We start from the raw sequence: 17900 nt of genomic DNA, 5'->3' as shown, positions 1-17900 counted from the left end.
GAGGAGCACTAAATTACAAGCCATCAGGTACATAATTATCCTAGGTAACCTAGGGTGGAGAAATTTTAAGGGATATTACTTAAATGTGTTGATCAAGAAAAGGCTAAAGAAGTCCTAACTAAAATGCATGTTGGAGTGTGTGGGGGACATTATATGGCCAAAACCACTGCACACAAAGTGATGAGAGCTAGCTTCTTGTGGTCCTTCCTTTTTAAAGATGCTCAAATCATTGTTAGAAAATGTGATGCATATCAGAGGTTTGCTAGAAAACTAAAATTCTCAGGTAATAGTCCCTTGAAGCCAGTCAAGGTTCAAGCACCTTTTTATCAATGGGGTATGGATTTCATAGGTGAGATCTCTCCTAAATCTAGCATTGGCTATTCCTAGATTTTAGTTGCTACTGATTATTTCACAAAATTTGTAGAAGCCATCCCTACAAGAAATGAAACTAGTAAAGTCGTCAATAGTTTTTTGCTAAATGATGTTATTTCCAGGTTTGGTTTCCCTCAAAGAATTGTAACAGATAATGCAATGTGCTTTAGGTCTAAGAAATTCACAAAATTTTGTGACAAGTATGGAATTACAAGATCAACATCCTCCCCCTGCCATCCACAAGGAAATGGACAAGCTGAATCCACAAATAAAAGCTTGTTAAAAGTCATCAAGAGGACCTTGGATGATAACAAGAAGGCATGGGATTCCAAGCTACAACTGACAATATGGGCTGATAGAGTGACTATAAAGAAGGCCATTAGAATAACCCCATTTGATCTATTATATGGAATTCAAACTAGGATGCCTCAGAATAACTTAATAGGACTCTATAATTACATCTAGTTGTATGATGACGATATTATAGATGATATGCAAGAAAGGTTGGATGAGCTTGTAGGGTTGGCAAAAACCAAAAAAAAGCATCTCTTAGGAATCATAAGCTGCAACTACAAGTTAATACATTATATGATAAAAGGACAGTGAGTAAAAAGTTTTAAAATGGAGATTTAGTTCTAATGTGGAACCAAAATTGAGGATAAAGGAAAACATGGGAAGTTTGATCCCATATGGTTAGGTCCCTATTTAATTGAAAATGTACGGGGAGAAGATTCTTATATCATCAAGATTTATCAAACAATATTCTAGAACTCCTAGTTCATGGATAGTTCTTGAAGAGGTATTTCTACTGAAATACTTATTTCTTCAATGAACAATAGTTTAGGGTTTCTTGTACATTTTTGTAAATTCTTGGTCTTTGTTCAGTTTCCTCCATATAGTTTTCCTGTGTTTGGTTGTTCTCCTGGTAGTGGTTGGTTTGTAGGGAGCCTAGGTGGTCTACTTCTTGAAATTCTAAGCCCTCATTTGAATTTTCATGATTCAATGTCCCTAGATACAACCACTATTGGTCTAATTTTTTCCATGATAAAATTTCCCTAGCCTAGGTACAAAAAAAAAAATTAGATTGAATCCATTAATGGTGAATAGGGTTTCTAGTTTTTTAGTCTTCCAGATTTTTTTGCCTTTGAAAACATTTCTTAAACTATATGTCTCATTCCTTTTAAAGTCTTAGGCGCAAAATATTTTTAAACCTTTGTGAATATTCTGTATTCATTTAAATTTCTCCACACACCCAAAGTGGTCTTTTCTCTCATGTTCCTTACTGTCTGATTCTAGTAAGATCTACAATTCTCACTATCTCACTATAGAAAGATGTGCACTTTTTATGTATAACGAGGTAGTGAATAACACAAAATTTAAAGGAAAGACTATAAAATGAAGGTGTAGGGGTCAAAGAATGTGCTATAGCCAAAGTTTCAGTCATGTGCAGTTTGTCAGTATTGTTAGAGTAGGAAAAGGAACCCAATAAAAAGCAGGCTAAAGAAGTTGCCTAAATAATGGTTTTTCCAATGATTCAGTACTTTGCTATCAGAAAAACTAAGCATCTCTCCATTAGCGACATAGCGAGTAGTCAAAAAATATATGACATGATGGCCTCCAAACTTCTTAGTGACCATAAAGATTTCCAAGTTACAATGGTGAGTAATGGTTGTTATGTCAGAAGAATTTAATGAAGGTGATTGTGACTTGACGTGCCTTTACTCTTTCAACACTGAGTTTTGAATAGTCACCAGAGCTCACTACTTTGCTATCAAAAAAATTATGCATCTTGCTGTTAGCAACATAGTGAGCTACCATGAAATGAACACATGGTGGGACCCAAGCAATGTGGAAAGGTGACTAGGATTAGAATATGGTTTTATTATGCTAGCTATATATAATTTCTCACGTCACTAAAGTCCTGGACCCATGCTCCATTCATAAAACACATGAGGGATTCTGATTGTCAGATCAAGCTAGGATCAATGATTCTCACTATCTCACTATAGAAAGATGTGCACTATTTACTCTATGTCACATAGTGAATATGGGACCCACCACATCTCAAAAAGTTCATGTAGTTTCCATGCCATTAGATCAAATTCAAATCTATGGCCATCAATATCTCGCTATAAAGAGTTGCATGAAGTTTATGTATAGTGAGGGAGTGAATGAAGGACCAACCACATTTCTCTTACAAAGTGCATCAAATGTCTTCCACATGATCAAAGCATAAGCAATGATTATTGCTATCTCATTATAGCAAGATGCTCAAAAGTTACATATAGAAAGGTAGCGACTTGATGACACATGTCCCCAGTCATCAATGGGCCCAGATTGAAATGCCAACTTTGAAGGGAAGGTACAGATGGAAGCATTTCATTGGCTTGACTGCCAGCATGTTAAGAAGAAAGGTGAGTCAGTCCAATTTTTATCCCTGGATCATAGGATTTTTCAAGTATCAATGACACAAATTTAAAAGGAAATGTGATGCCACTCTATTTTTATATTTTGTGCATTTATGAGAAATGAAACCTTTGCATGTGAGAAAAAAAAAGTATAATATAGGAGATTTCATCATTTCCAGTCTCATGCAAGAAAATATTTCATGTTTTTTAAGCACAAGAGCTTGCTAATGATATTGTGTTAAGCCTAGCAAAGATGTGAAGCAATTTCTCATCTGTTCGTGAGCTATTACAGAGGTTCAAACAAGAGAAAATTTGGTAAATCAAGTAAGTACTCATATTATAACCTCTATAGTATTCTAGTTCCTGTGAATTATGATCAAGATGCCTCCCAAGAAAGCATTTTTTGGGCAAGTAAATTATATGGATAGGAATATTCATGACGATTTGCTAGAGTTACTCCCAGTGTCTACCACCAAAACCACATAGGTTAAGAAGCTAGCTTCCTTAAACCCTATGCTTAAGATTTTTGATAGCCTATATGACAAAGGGAACTAGGTTAGGGATGCAACAAATTCACAAAATTGTCTTGTTTTGTTCAAAAAATGGTTTTAGAGAGGAATCTATTTGCCCCGCATGCTAATATATGGAATTTTGATTTGGGAAAACTAGTAGTTCCAAGTGTTTTCATGGATTACGATTTACTTGAAGCCATTCCCAAGAATTAAGACCAAGTTGTTAAGGTGGTGAGAAGAACTAATGGTGTGCCTTTGATTTCAATTTGTCCTGAGGAAATTAGAGAGGTTTTTCACCTAGAGCCATTGACAGATTGTCATGTGCCAATTAATTTGCCAAAACTAGAAAATGAGTACAAGACAAAGAAAGATGTGATTAGGGGAGGTGCACTAATGGCACATATTAGCACAATAGGAACTTTTCTAGTAATCACTATAGCCTCTATGGAACCTTTTAAGAAGAGTCTTTTCACTTCTTAGGCTATAGAAATATGCAGGATCCTATGTCATGTTTTTGGTGAAGAAGAACATGATTTCATGCCCATTAGCCTTATGTATATGATGGTTTAAATTGCTTCTTTTGGTGTAGATGTTATTTTTGATTTTGCTTCCTATTTGGCTGATAGAATTCATATTGGTTTGGTTGGAGTTGCCAAAGGGAAAGTGGAGAAAACTTTTGGCCATTATTCTCTATTGATGCATATGTTCTTATTTAAGGGAGTAACATATTTTGGTAAAGAGATGGAGTTGAATAGAGAAGAGGATGGGGAAGCATTTTTAGTCTAGTTGTTGAGTGCAAATATGACCTGGGATGCTGATAAGGCTAGTTTTGTCAGATTTGATACGTATTTTGCCTCCAAGTTGAGATGCCTTATATTGAGTGACAATCCCAAAATCCCCAAGGCACTAATGAATCTCATTAGGCCTATGGATAACCCCCATGATATGAAAGTTTCACACAATTGGGGAGATATTATTCCTTACTCTATTTCTACTATTTTCAAAGTTTATGATTTTAAAGGAAGCCCTTATGTTTTGCCCTACCAAGTACCTTTAAAGGTAGGAATGGCTGAAGTTTTGTGGCAATTAGGAGGAGTGGAGGAGATGTTTCTATTGAAAAGGTCACTGGGGTCAATTTTTCCTACTTGCACTTGTTGGGAATTCATTTTGCATGAGGTAAATGTCAGGAATCCATAGTGTAATTCCTCTCTTGAAAAGAAAATATTTTTAACGATCCACTCCAAGGTTCAGTATTTGTCTTGCAACGTGCCAAAATCTGCTTAGTAAAAGATAAATGTGAGTGTTCACAAGGAGGCCTTTGCTAGTTCTAAAAACTCTCTTATGTTGGAATTGAAGTAAAATATATTCACTATCTCAAAATATCACACCAAATGAACAATATTTTTGTATTTTCTATTTTTTCAATGAATGCAACTCTAATAATGTAGCTACTATGATGTCCTATTCTAACAGGGGGTTAGCAAAGAAAATAACAAATCTGAAAGAAAATAACATGAAATCAAATAACTTGAAATTGAAATTCCTAAAATGACTTAAACCTTTGAAGAAATTAGTAAGAAACCAATGAAAATAGGAGTAGCACTTCCTAGAATGCACTGATGCAATCGTCGGTGAGAATCTTTAGCAAATTGAATGATGTTTCACTCTTCATCAAGTTGCAAGGCCATGAAAAGTGCACTCATGTGAGACAAAAAGCTATGTAGACACAATTGGATGATCTCTTCTCAAGCTCATTATGTCAACGGAATTCATATATCTGTAGCAAACACCAGAACTAAAAGATTGCACAACTAGAAACAACACAATAACACATTCAGACAAGAATAACTACACTCTGAATGTTAGCACCAAAAGCATAACTTTATTGCATAATAATGAAAGCCCTTGTTACATTTGACAATGGGGTATTTATAAGAAATCATCTCCTCAATTTGTGTTGAGAGTGGGAGATATCTTAATAAAATAAAATGCTTTTAAAACATTTAAATAAACTAAATATATAAAAACTAATAATCTAACTAGTGCTTAGACGGACTCCATCCATATTTTATTCATTAATTGGATGCATGAGCCCTTTACATGTCAAAAATAATGAAAGCATGAGAGAGAAAATAGGAGGAATCCATCAGTTGAAGTAGAAGTGCATGGAGACACCAAAAATAGAAGTTTCCCTTTCACTAGGCATGTGTCGGAGTTAAACTACCGTTAGAATGTGTTCTTGATGCATGGAAAGTGCTATTTTTGGAACTGGCAGTCAACTATCAACGCACCTCTGAATTGTGGACCTACAAAGCTGTAGACCTATGGACCTACAGACATGGGGACCTCGACTAGGTCAAAAATGTCAAAATTTTACTAAGTGTCAAAATTGAAATTCAGGAATCTGGGTTTTGCTCATCTTTATCCTAAAGATATGTTTGGATGTTTGCCCTTGAATTTCTCTATAATCTCAATAATCTTAGCAGCATCCAGAAGATCCAAAGCCTAATACTTGTCTTTGACCTTCTTTTTGTAGTTGTCCACCTCAACTCAAGTTTTTGCAAAATCTCTGAGTTTGGTGTTCAACTCTAACAGTGCTTCCTCTGTCCTGAAAGCTTGTCTAATGTGTTCATCACTGGATGCTTCCTCTAAAGTTTTTCTAAAATTCTCCACAACTACCTCAACTAGTAAAAGCTTCTCTCATTCTTCATCTTCAAAAATATCCAAGCATGCATCACTATATAACTTTTTTGCTTCCAGAATTCGCTCTTGGGCTTGGTCCTTGAGCCTATGTATCTCATCATGAAATGTTTCCATCACTTTATTTCCATCTGCAATCTTTTCTATCCAATCATCTATCATGTCTAACTCTTTTCCGATATATACATCAATCAGAGTGCGATACCTTTTCCCTTTTATGGCTTAAAGAGTTTGTAAATCCTTGCTCCATACCCATACCTCATCCATAATACTGAAGTCCTACCTCAAAATTGCCACGATCTTATCAACATTCTCTTGTGTAGAACGCAATAACATCAGACTCCCTATGATTACAGTAACACCCCTATCCTCAAGGCTATCTCACCAATCCTAACAAGCTCTCAAAAATGGATTGAGCCATACACCTTCCCCTTCTCTAAGAATGGTATTAAAAGTCTCCTTAGAGCGTTAAAAATCAAGAGGACTGTTACCTCTGGTTTTACCACCAAGGATTTAAATTTTGAAAGCATGGCTCATGCAACGATTAGTCTCAAATTAGTATTTTAAATGTTACGACCTGCAAGTTTTTGGCTGTCAGATCTAAGCGGTACCGACGGTTGGCGCCATCGCGCTATAAGGGAAATGCATGATATTTATTATAGCACGATGATGCCCTAACGACACGTTGCAGGGGTGGGTCCAGCATTCTGCAAGTCAAAAAAGGTTCTTGCCACCCTTGGTACTATGTCGCTATTGCATATCGATCGGAAAATCTCCATAGTGACATAGCGCCTGGAAAAAATAGTCACGATAGCAAGTTTCAATGACCGGTAGAATCAGGTGTTGCAGAAACAAATAAGAAGGAACCACGTGTGCCAAGTCAGAGTTCCTGTTGGCATGGCTAACATAGTCGGGGCTTACGTTCACCACCATCAGATCAGCTTAGATCAATGGATGGCACCATCTCGCTATGGCGGAGATGCATGGATTTTATCATGGTGACATAGCGACCATCCGCCACATGGATCGACAGGTACAAGTCTCACCAAGGATTGCCAGGTGTCATCCAGAGTGTCGTACAGTTGCAGACAAGGCACCGAGTGGGATGGGTCCGGTTGCAGATCGCAGAGTACGGCAGGTCAGAAGTTTCATGGTGGTGGCCAAACAAGTTTCATAGCCTGAAGGTTTCAAAAAATAGCGAGGAACCATGGCGCCAATTGAAACCCATGCATTTTCTGATGGTGACATAGCACCCAAACGAAAAGTTCATCGTGGCAAGGAATGATCAAACAGATAGGTCCCAGCGGGTGCCGTGCAAGCACAGTCGACATGGCGAATTAGATGGGGACACGTGTAAATCTCAGGGCATGTTGTCAGTGGGCGCTATGGTGCTATGGGAATTTGGTCTTGATTTTTGCATAGCAACATGGCACCTAGCTGACACGTGGTTGCTCTGCGGATCAGGTCTTGGGTTGCCAGCTAGTGTTTCGTCGAACCAAATGGGGAGGTGCCATGTGTATGAGTCAATGCATAGCGTACAGTGGGTCTAGTAGTCTCAGCATGAATGGTGAGTCTTCACGATCATCGAATCTATGAGGATCTACGAGTAGTGTTGTCTCGCTATCGAGAACTGCCTAGAAGTTAATGTCGGCGACATAGCGCCCGTGTGCCACATGTCCTGGTAGGGCCACATTTCATGCCACCAGTGTAGTCATATTTAAGTGACCAATAGACCAACAAGGAGACGCCACGTATCAACGGGCCTGATGAATCAATAGAGAAGGAGGGTCGCGGGAGGTCAAATTTTGTGACCATCAGATCTACAGAGATCAGCGGTGGGCGCTATCTTGCCATGGAGAAGCCGCGCAAGTTTTATGATAGCGGGTTAGTGCCCATGCACCGCGTGTCCTTGTGGGCCCAAATTGGGAAGTGCAATAAGTAAAACGGTTGGCAATTGGCGGTTGGCGGTCATTGCAATCGTCGCAGTCGACGTGACGGTTAACGTAAGGTTATGGGAAGGTGATGAAAGGTGGCACAGTTAGGATGAAACCCTTAGGCGCTATGGCACTATCGAGATCTTCGAAGACTTTTCTAATAGCGACATAGAGCCCAATCACACAGAAAAGGTGGTAAGCGCCCAGTCAAACATAAGAGACTGCCAGGGTGGCGAGATCGAAGGTGTGATTGGCCTACATGGCCTAGTTGGCTCGTTGAAGCCTGTTTGAGTGATCGATTCTGATGGGTGCACAAATCATGAGTGATGAGAAATTCGGGTTTTGCCACAATCTGATAGTGGGATTAATTGCTACCAACTCGGAATGAATGCCAAGTGTAGGAAGACACTCCATCCATTTGGGCGATCCATCTACCATGTCAGAGAATGTTGTGACACCATTCCTGTCTTCTCCAGGCTCTTTCTCAGAGGGATATCAGATTTCTTGGTATGCAGGCCATGTTCAATCAGATCTTTGATTAGATTCTCAGGATGGAAAGTTAATGCCAGTAGGTGAGAAGTGAATGTAATGTAGAAATCTTCAGTTATGCCTAATCTATAAAGGAAATTTGGTGATCTGTTCTTAGGGTTGACTCTTCCTGATCTTCTCTACTACTGCTTGCAAACTTGCAGTGTAAAACCCCTTTGTCTCTGAGCTAGATAAAACATCCTGTATCATCTCTTTTAGCCATCAATGTGTATGTGTATCATTTTGCCTCTAATTGATGTATTGTTGAGATTAGTGGTCTGCATACTATATCTATCTTTGGCCTATTGAATAATATACGAGTGATATCTTCTATTCCTGGTGTTATTCAATTGGTCTCCTAATTTGTATGTGGTTGTTGGTCGATATAAGTCTGAATGAATGTATGACCTTGAATGTTACCCTAGTTTCGTAGTGCATATATGGGCAAAAATGAGCCTAAACACTCTGTTTTGGTGCATCACCACCTTAGATTAGACTAGGTAGATTTTCTTTAGTGCTCTCTTTCTCCCTTTCCCTTCTGAGAATAGATAGGTGCACCCTGACAGTAAGAGGAAGCCGGCCTTCTCCGGAGACTCAACCTCACAGTTCAAGTCCCACAGCTTGGAGGTTGTTTCCATGTTTCACTAGGTTGTCCTCGTGCATAGGCCTTGGACAAGGATGCAAACCTATGTGACAACAGTTTTTGGCACACCCGGTGGGACTCATATCAGAAGATTTTAGGTCTACTGGTGTGAAGAAGAAAGAATTCTAGAGATAAATGTTGAAGAAGTAGTGTTGGCTTCAATTTTCAAGCCTTCAAGAGGCTGATTCTTCAAGTACTTGGCAACTTTGAACATCAAAAAGTCTGGTTCCAAACCAAGTTTGTAGTGATTCATGCCCAGGACTAAAACAAGTGCATCTTCTAGAGGTAAATTTCAATATCAAGAGCTTTCTCTTTCAAATCCTAGGAGAAGAAGGACTAGAACTTCATTATCACTAGTTAGGGATAGAATAACAGTTGATATACCTGTAAGATCTATCTCTACTCCCCCTACTGTTTGAACTCAGCCTAGATTGCCATCAACACTCATCAATAGAACACTTGTTTATATGGCATAGCCAAGAGTTCATGCTTTTTCCACCTTTAATGGTGGAAGTCCTCTATTGTTAGCCCAAAGACATGATATACCAGTATCTACACTAAAAAATATACCTGATTTTACTGGTGAACTTCTATTTCCCCTTTAGAGCATATCTAAGAGGTAGCGAATGTCTGCAATATTCACGGTATTACAGAAGATGATGTTGCCGTCAGACTTCTAGCCTCATCTTTAAAAGGAAAAGCATTACAGTGGTATAGAGGCTTAGCTCATGGTTCCATAACTGATTGGGATGGATTAGGAGCAGGATTATGCAAACATTTTGAGGATAAGAGTCACCATTTGTCACTACTAGAGTAGCTGACTACAATAAAAAGAGCCCCCCATGAATGTATGACTGATTTTAATTACAGATTCCAAAAGACATGGGACAAAATACCTACTATAGTGAAACCTACCCTTGGTAATGCCTTCTTGCATTACCTTAGAGCTTTCAACAGTGACATTGCCACTACAATCCAAACTATGGGAGGGGATACATTACTGAATGCTTATGAGATAGCTATAAAAGCTAAGAACATCCTAATACAAGGAGGAAAGTTGGCACCAAGGCCTCCTATGCCTTTCGTTCCTGATGTTCCCAACCACCAACCAAAAATAGCCCCCCTTCCTATGATTTCTATGTCACAAGCCCCTACTCCAATTCCCCAAGCTTTCACATCCTCAAATGGAATAGATGAACTCAAGGAAATGCTCCAAGGTCTAGTGCTGAATACAGATAAAAGAGAGAGGAATCTGGATAAAAAATTGCAAGAGCAGGGGAAGGAGTTGAAGGACCAAGGGAAGAGATTAGAGGATAGTTTTTCTCTAATACAAAAAATGAGTAACAAGGTGGTGGCCTTAGAAAGCCAGGAAGCCCAAAGTGGAAAGCCCCCCCAATTACAACATCAGGCCCCAAGTGGTGGTAGGCCTCCTAATCATTGGAATAGCTCTTTTGATCAGAATAGGAAAAATAGTCATGCTGCTGCTTCAAGCTCAAATTAGAATAGAGCTTTAGTTCCTCAAAATAACTTAGCCCAAGATCAAGACTTTTGTCCTTCATGTAACTATTCTTATGCCTACTGCCTATGTCAGAAGGCAAAATCTTATTTGGCCCTAACTGTCCAAGAGTCCACAGTAAAGCAATCATACAAGGAAGATCATCCCAAGGAGACCTCATATGTTCAGAGGCAGGGTGATTTCTCTTTTATGAATCACCAGATGGAGGAACATTGTAATGTAAACCAACATTCTGTTGCTCATAACACAAGAAGCAAGAAGAGAGCTATGGAACATATTGCCCCCCTTTCTCCTGAGCAGGCCTCAACTTTGAGTGTTATACCTCATACACAAAAAGCAAATGAGCAGACAAACCCTTCACAATAACAAAGGCAAGGTCCAAGAAAGGAGGATGCAAGTGATCCCTATGTTGCTCCATTTTAGCCTCTTAGGGGTACAGCTCCCAAAGTTTTTGCCAAAATTCCTAATTCACCCTTGAGTGTGGTGGAGCAAATGAAGAAAACCAATGTAAGCATCTCCATGTGGGATGCAGTTGCCACCATACCAATGCAGAAAAGGATGCTGTAGCAAGAATTGGAAAAGATCGAACCCAAAGATCAGTCACCCACCATGGAGAGTGACACTAGTTTAGTACAACCATCAGGTGATGTGGAGACAAATAAAAAGGTTAGACCTCCTCCATTCTATGTTTCTCTGATTATAGGGGGCAAGTTAGTCCATAATTGCATGATAGATTCGGGGGCTAGTAGCTCAGTAATGCCTAGGTGTGTTGCTGATGGTTTAGGAATGAAATATGAGCCCATTATTAGGATGTGTTACAACTAGATGGGAGTACTGTCAAAACCGTAAGCATCCTTAGGAATTTGGAAATGGCCCTACATGCATGCCCCGGTTGTACTGTGATTCAAGACATATCTGTTGCTGAAGTCAAGCCCTATTTTGCCATTTGTCTTTCAAGAGACTTCACTGCCCAAATAGGTGGATTCATATCTGCTGATTGGTCTTATATGTCATTTAAGACCAGATATGGGGCCAATGCTTCAATTAGAGCAGAACCTCAAGCCCTTCATCACACTGAACCCTACACCCCCAACTTCATTAATATGAATTGCCCTATTTTGGAGATGGATGAAAATGACATAGTAAATGAGCCTGCCAGCTCCATAGTAGAGATTCTTGATTTCTTCTTAGATGAGTGGGAAAATACATGTCAGTTTGAACCTATGTCAAAAACTCTTGAGACAAGCCTTAGTACATATTGCATAATAGAGAAGGAGGCTCAAGTTCCTGATCTTGTTGGAGCTAATGATGACATAAGTGGAATATGGAGTATGTACTTTGATGGCTCAAGGAATAGAAATGGATCAGGGGTTGGTGTTATGTTGATCTCTCCTGCACAAATAAGATACTACTTCTCTTTTAGGCTCCAATTCAGCTATACCAATAATGAGGCCGAGTATGAATCTTTGATCCAAGGTCTCCTACTTGCCCAAAAGAGGGGAATTCAAGCCTTGAAAGTATATGGAGACAGTGAGTTGGTAGTGAACCAAGTGAGAAATTAGAATATCACCAAAAATGGTCTGCTCAAGTCTTACAAACACAGAGTATGGGATTTTCTTGAGGGTTTCCAAGCATTTAATATCCAGAGCATTCCTAGGAAAGAAAAAAAATATGCTAATAGACTTGCAGCAGTGGGTGCATCTTATGATGTGCCAAGGAATCTTGAGGAAGAGAAGAAGCAACAAATAAAGGTAGTAGTAAGGCCTGCTGTTCCTGATAATAATACTCATTGGCAAGTGTTTGAGTCTGATGAGTAGATTGTGAGTTTCTTGCAGAATGAAGTAGAATTTTCAGAAAAAAATTAGTCAAGACTATAAGATCAGTATGGTGATCAGATCATTCACCTTAGTTCCAACAAGTTGCCCAAGGGTCTCATTACCTTGGAGAGTGTCTTTAATCCTGATGATCAGTCAAGAGGCAAAGGAATGAATCTAGCTACAGAAAAAGATGATCATGCCCCAGTTACAATTGCGGATGGAAAATCTCTTAACATGGGGAAGGTATGTTCTGAAGTGGAGCAAGACAATTTCATTCATCTATGTCAAGAATTTAATGATGTGTTTGCTTGGACATATGATGACTTAAAGGGGTTTGACCCTAGTTTGTTTCAGCATACCATAGATTTAGTTGATAGGGTCAAACCAGTAAGGCAAAAACAAAGGCCAATGAATCCCAAGATTGAACCCTTAATGAGGAAGGAACTATCCAAGTTGATTGAAGCTAACATAATTTTTCCTATCAAACACTCATCATGGGTGGCTAACCTTGTCCCTGTAAGGAAGAAGAATGGAGAAATCAGATTGTGTGTGGACTTTAGGGATCTTAATCAGGCTTCCCTTAAGGATCACCACCCTCTCCCTTCTATGGAGCAAATTCTGTCCAAGGTCAGTGGGTCAAGGAGGTTCTCTTTTCTTGATGGATTTTTTGGTTATAACCAAGTGTTGGTTAAAGAATCTGATAGATATAAGACAACATTTACTACTAAATGGGGCACCTATGCTTATTGCAAGATGCCATTTGGACTAACAAATGCAGGTGCCACATTCCAAAAGGCAATGAAGGTGGCTTTCAAAAGATTAATCGACAAGTTTGTCTTAGTATACCTTGATGATATAATTGTATATTCCAAGAATGTAAAAGATCATCTTGATCATTTGAGACAGGTATTTCTAAGATGTAGAGAGTTTGGGGTTTCCCTCAACCCAGCCAAGTGTGTTTTTGCTACAAGCCAAGGAAAATTACTGGGACACATTGTATCTAAGGATAGGTTGACCATTGATCTAGAAAGAACAAAAGCAATACTTGCCCTTCCTCTCCCTAAACACAAGAAAGGGCTGCAAAGTTTCCTTGGTAGGATAAATTTTGTAAGAAGGTTTATTCCTAATCTTGCCATCATGGTGAAACCCCTCATAGCCATGCTTAAGAAAGATATGGTCTTCTCATGGACCAAGGAGGGGAAGGAGAGTTTTGAAGAAATCAAGGCAGCCATAGCCTGAGCCCCCACTCTCATGAACCCAAATTTTGACTAAGATTTCATTCTCTACACTTTAGGTGGTGAGTCAAGTGTTTTTGCTATCTTGACTTAGACAAATGACAAGAATGAGGAGCAGCCCATAGCTTGATTTAGTGAAGGACTCAAGGAATATGAAGATAAGTATAGCTCTGTTGAGAAGCAAGCCCTTGCAGTCATAAGAGCCTCGAAGAAATTTAGACACCTCTTATCCCACAATAGGATCCATTTGTTGGTGCCCCATGTGAGTGTAAAAGACTTCCTGTTAAGCAAGGACATCAATGAAAAGAGAGCTAGATGGATCACTAGGGTAATGGAATATGATGTTGATATTCAGATTACCAAATTGGTAAGAGGGAGAGGATTATGCAAAGAAATGTTATCAGGTCAGGATTCAGATGAAGGGACTGCTATGGTAATTGTAGAGCAGCAGGAGGAAAGAAATGTTAATGCCCCAAGGAGCTGGATGGATGACATGAGGAACTTTTTATCAGGGAATGGAGACCCTCAGGGATTGGACAGAGCTAAAAGAAGACAATATAGACTGTAGTCCATTCCCTGTGTTGTGATTGATGATATCCTATTCAGGAGGGATTTTAATGGGACCCTATTGAGATGTATTGAAGAGGATCAGGTTGAGAGGATGATTAAAGAACTTCATGATGGCCCTGATGGTGGCCACTTCTCTGCAAGAACAACTGCCATAAAGATCATGAGGGCTGGATATTATTGGCCATCTCTATTCCATGATTGTTATAGGTATGTGAGAAAATGTGAGAAATGTGCTTTTTTCTTAGGCAAACAGAGACTTGCAGCTCTTCCTCTTCATCCCATTCAGGTGGATCAGCCCTTCACTTAGTGGGGGTTGGATTTTATAGGCCCCATTAATCCTCCATCTAGTGCAGGTCATAAATGGATCTTGGCTGCTACCGATTATTTCACTAGGTGGACAGAGGCAGTTGCCTTGAAGGATGCTACAGAGCCATCAGTTGTTGAATTCCTTGATGGAATTGTATCTAGGTTTGGAGTCCCTTCTACTATCATCTCAGATAATGCCAAATCTTTTGTTGGAACCCAAATTTGTGCATGGGCGATGAGTCACAATATCTATCTGAGCACATCATCAAATTACTACCCCCAGGGTAATGGTTTAGCTGAATCTTCCAAAAAAAATCTGATCAGAATCATAAGGAGAACGATAGAAGACAATCAGAGGGTCTGACATAAAAAATTAAGGACTGCTCTATGGACTGATAGGATAACACCCAAGAGATCTATTGGGAATTCACCTTTTGTGTTGGTATATGGTAGGGAGGCCAGACTTCCAATCTCATTGGAATTCCCATCCTTCGATTTGGCTCACCAGCTGGAATTGGTTGAAAATAGTTCCATGTCAGTAAGAATGGCAGAGTTGATTGAACTGGAAGAAAAGAGAAATAAAGCTATGCAAACCCTGGAGATACACCAACAGCAGATGAAGAAGAGTTTTGATAAGAAGGCAAGGGCCAGAATCTTCAGAGAGGGAGATTTAGTTCTCAAGTGGGACTCAGACAGAGCAAAACTAGGAAGGCACTCCAAATTTGATCCACTATGGAGTGGCCCTTATTTGATCTCCAGTTGCAAATAGGCCAATGCGTTCCAGCTAAGCAGGCCAAATGGTGAAATTTTGCCCATTCTAGTCAATGGGATCCATCTGAAGCCCTATTTCTGAAAAAGTTGTGAATCCATGTACATAGTTAGTTTAGTTGCTTCCTATTTGTTCTTGTTTTGTAATAAGTGTGCGTGCATATGGCTCACTTCTTGAGTCGCCAGTTCCCCAAGTTTTGACAAGTTTTAGGTTGCTGAGGAGGTCCTATTTTTGCTTCTAAGTCATAGAGACAGAGCCAGAGTTCAAGAGGTTTTTAATGTTTTGATTTCCTCATTAAGGGTTAGGGTTTCTTGCAACTCTCAGTTCTGTACCTTCTAGGCCCTCTTTTCTGACTCCATGGCCCAATGGATCATTCTCAGGCACTGGTCATGCATTGAGCAGGCTCATGCCCCCTGCGAGTTGCCAAAAGTGTTACCTCTAGTTTTACCGCCAAGGATTTAAATTTTGAAAGTGTGGCTCATGCAATGGTTAGTCTCGAATTAGTATTTTAAATGTTACGACCTGCAAGTTTCTGGATGTCAGATCTAAGTGGTACCGACGGTTGGCACCATTGCGCTATAAGGGAAATGCATGATATTTATTATAGCGCAATGACGCCCTGACGATACGTTGTAGGGGTGGGTCTGATGTTTCGCAGGTTAGAAAAGGTTGTTGACGCCCTTGGCACTATTTCGCTATCGCATATCAGCCAGAAAATTTCCATAGCGACATAGCGCCTAGCAGAAATAGTCACGACATCGAGTTTCAATGACCAACAGAATTAGGTGTTGCAGCAACAAATTAGAAGGAACCACGTGTGCCAGGTCAAAGTTCCTGTCAGCACGGCTAACACAGTCGGGGCTTACCTTCACCACCGTCAGATCAGCTCGGATCAATGGATGGTGCCATCTCGCTATGGCGGAGATGCATGAATTTTATCATGGTGACATAGCGACCATCTGCCACGTGGATCAATAGGACCAAGTCTCACCAAGGATTGCCAGGTGTCATCCAGAGTGCGATGCAGTTGCAAACAAGGCGCCGAGTGAGATGGGTCTGGTTGCAGATCGCAAAGTAAGGTAGGTCAGAAGTTTCATGGCGGCGAGCAAACAAGTTTCATGGCCCAGAGGTTTCAAAAAATGGTGAGGTGCCATGGTGCCAATGGAAACCCATGCATTTTCTGATGGCGACATAGCGCCCAAACAAAAAGTTCACTGTGGCAAGGAATGATCAGACAGATAGGTCCCAGGGGGTGCCATGCAAGCACAATCAACATGGAAAATCAGATGGGGACACGTGTATATCTTAGGGCACGCTGTCAGTGGGCGCTATGGCACTATGGGAATTCGGTCTCGATTTCCGCATAGTGACATGGCACCTAGCTAACATGTGGTTGCTTTTCAGATCAGGTCTTGGGTTGCCAGCTAGTGTTTCGTCGAACCAAATGGGGAGGTGCCATGTGTATGAGTCAGTGCATAGCGTACAACGGGTCCAGTAGTCTCAGCATGAATGGAAAGTCTTCACAATCAATAGATTCGTGAGGATCTATGAGTAGTGTTGTCTCACTATTGAGAACTGCCTGGAAGTTAACGTCAGCAACATAGCGCCCGTGTGCCACATGTCCTGGTAGGGCCACATTTCATGCCACCAGTGTAGTCAAGTTTAAGTGACCAATAGACCAACAAGGAGACGCCACGTATCAATGGGCCCGACGAATCAATAGAGAAGGAGGGTTGCGAGAGGTCAAAATTTGTGACCATCAGATCTACGAAGATCAACGGTGGGCGCTATCTCGCCATAGAGAAGCCGTGAGAGCTTTATGATAGTGGGTTAGCACCCCTGCACCGCGTGTCCTCGTGGGCTCGAATTTGGAAGCACAGTAAGTAAAATGGTTGGCAGTTGGTGGTTGGTGGTCATTGCAATCATCGCAGTCGACGTGATGGTTAATGTAACGTTACGACAAGGTGATGAAAGGTGGCGCAGTCAGGATGAAACCCTTAGGCACTATGGTGCTATCAAGATATTCGAAGACTTTTCTTATAGCGACATAGTGATCAGTCGCACGGAAAAGGTGGTAAGTGCCCAGTCAAACATAAGAGACTGTTAGGGTGGTGAGATCGAAGGTGTGATTGGCCTACATGGCCTAGTTGGCTTGTTGAAGCCTATTTTATTGATCAATTCTGATGGGTGCACAAATCATGAGTGATGAGAAATCCAGGTTTTGCCACAATCTGATAGTGGGATTAATTGCTACCAACTCGGAATGAATGCCAAGTGTAGGAAGACACTCCATCCATTTGGGCGATCCATCTACCATGTCAGAGAATGTTGTGGCATCGTTCCTGTCTTCTCCAGGCTCTTTCTCAGAGGGATATCAGATTTCTTGGTATGCAGGCCATGTTCAATCAGCTCTTTGATTAGATTCTCAGGATGGAAAGTTAATGCCAGTAGGTGAGAAGTGAATGTAATGCAGAAATCTTTAGTTATGCCTAATCTATAAAGGAAATTTGGCGATCTGTTCTTAGGGTTGACTCTTCCTGATCTTCTCTGCTACTGCTTACAGACTTGCAGTGTAAAACCCCTTTGTCTC

This window comes from Cupressus sempervirens, chromosome 10, assembly GCF_028749045.1.
Source record: "Cupressus sempervirens isolate cs-2001-9-10 chromosome 10, ASM2874904v1, whole genome shotgun sequence".
Lineage (NCBI taxonomy): Eukaryota > Viridiplantae > Streptophyta > Pinopsida > Cupressales > Cupressaceae > Cupressus > Cupressus sempervirens.
Note: the sequence above shows the minus strand (reverse complement) of the source record.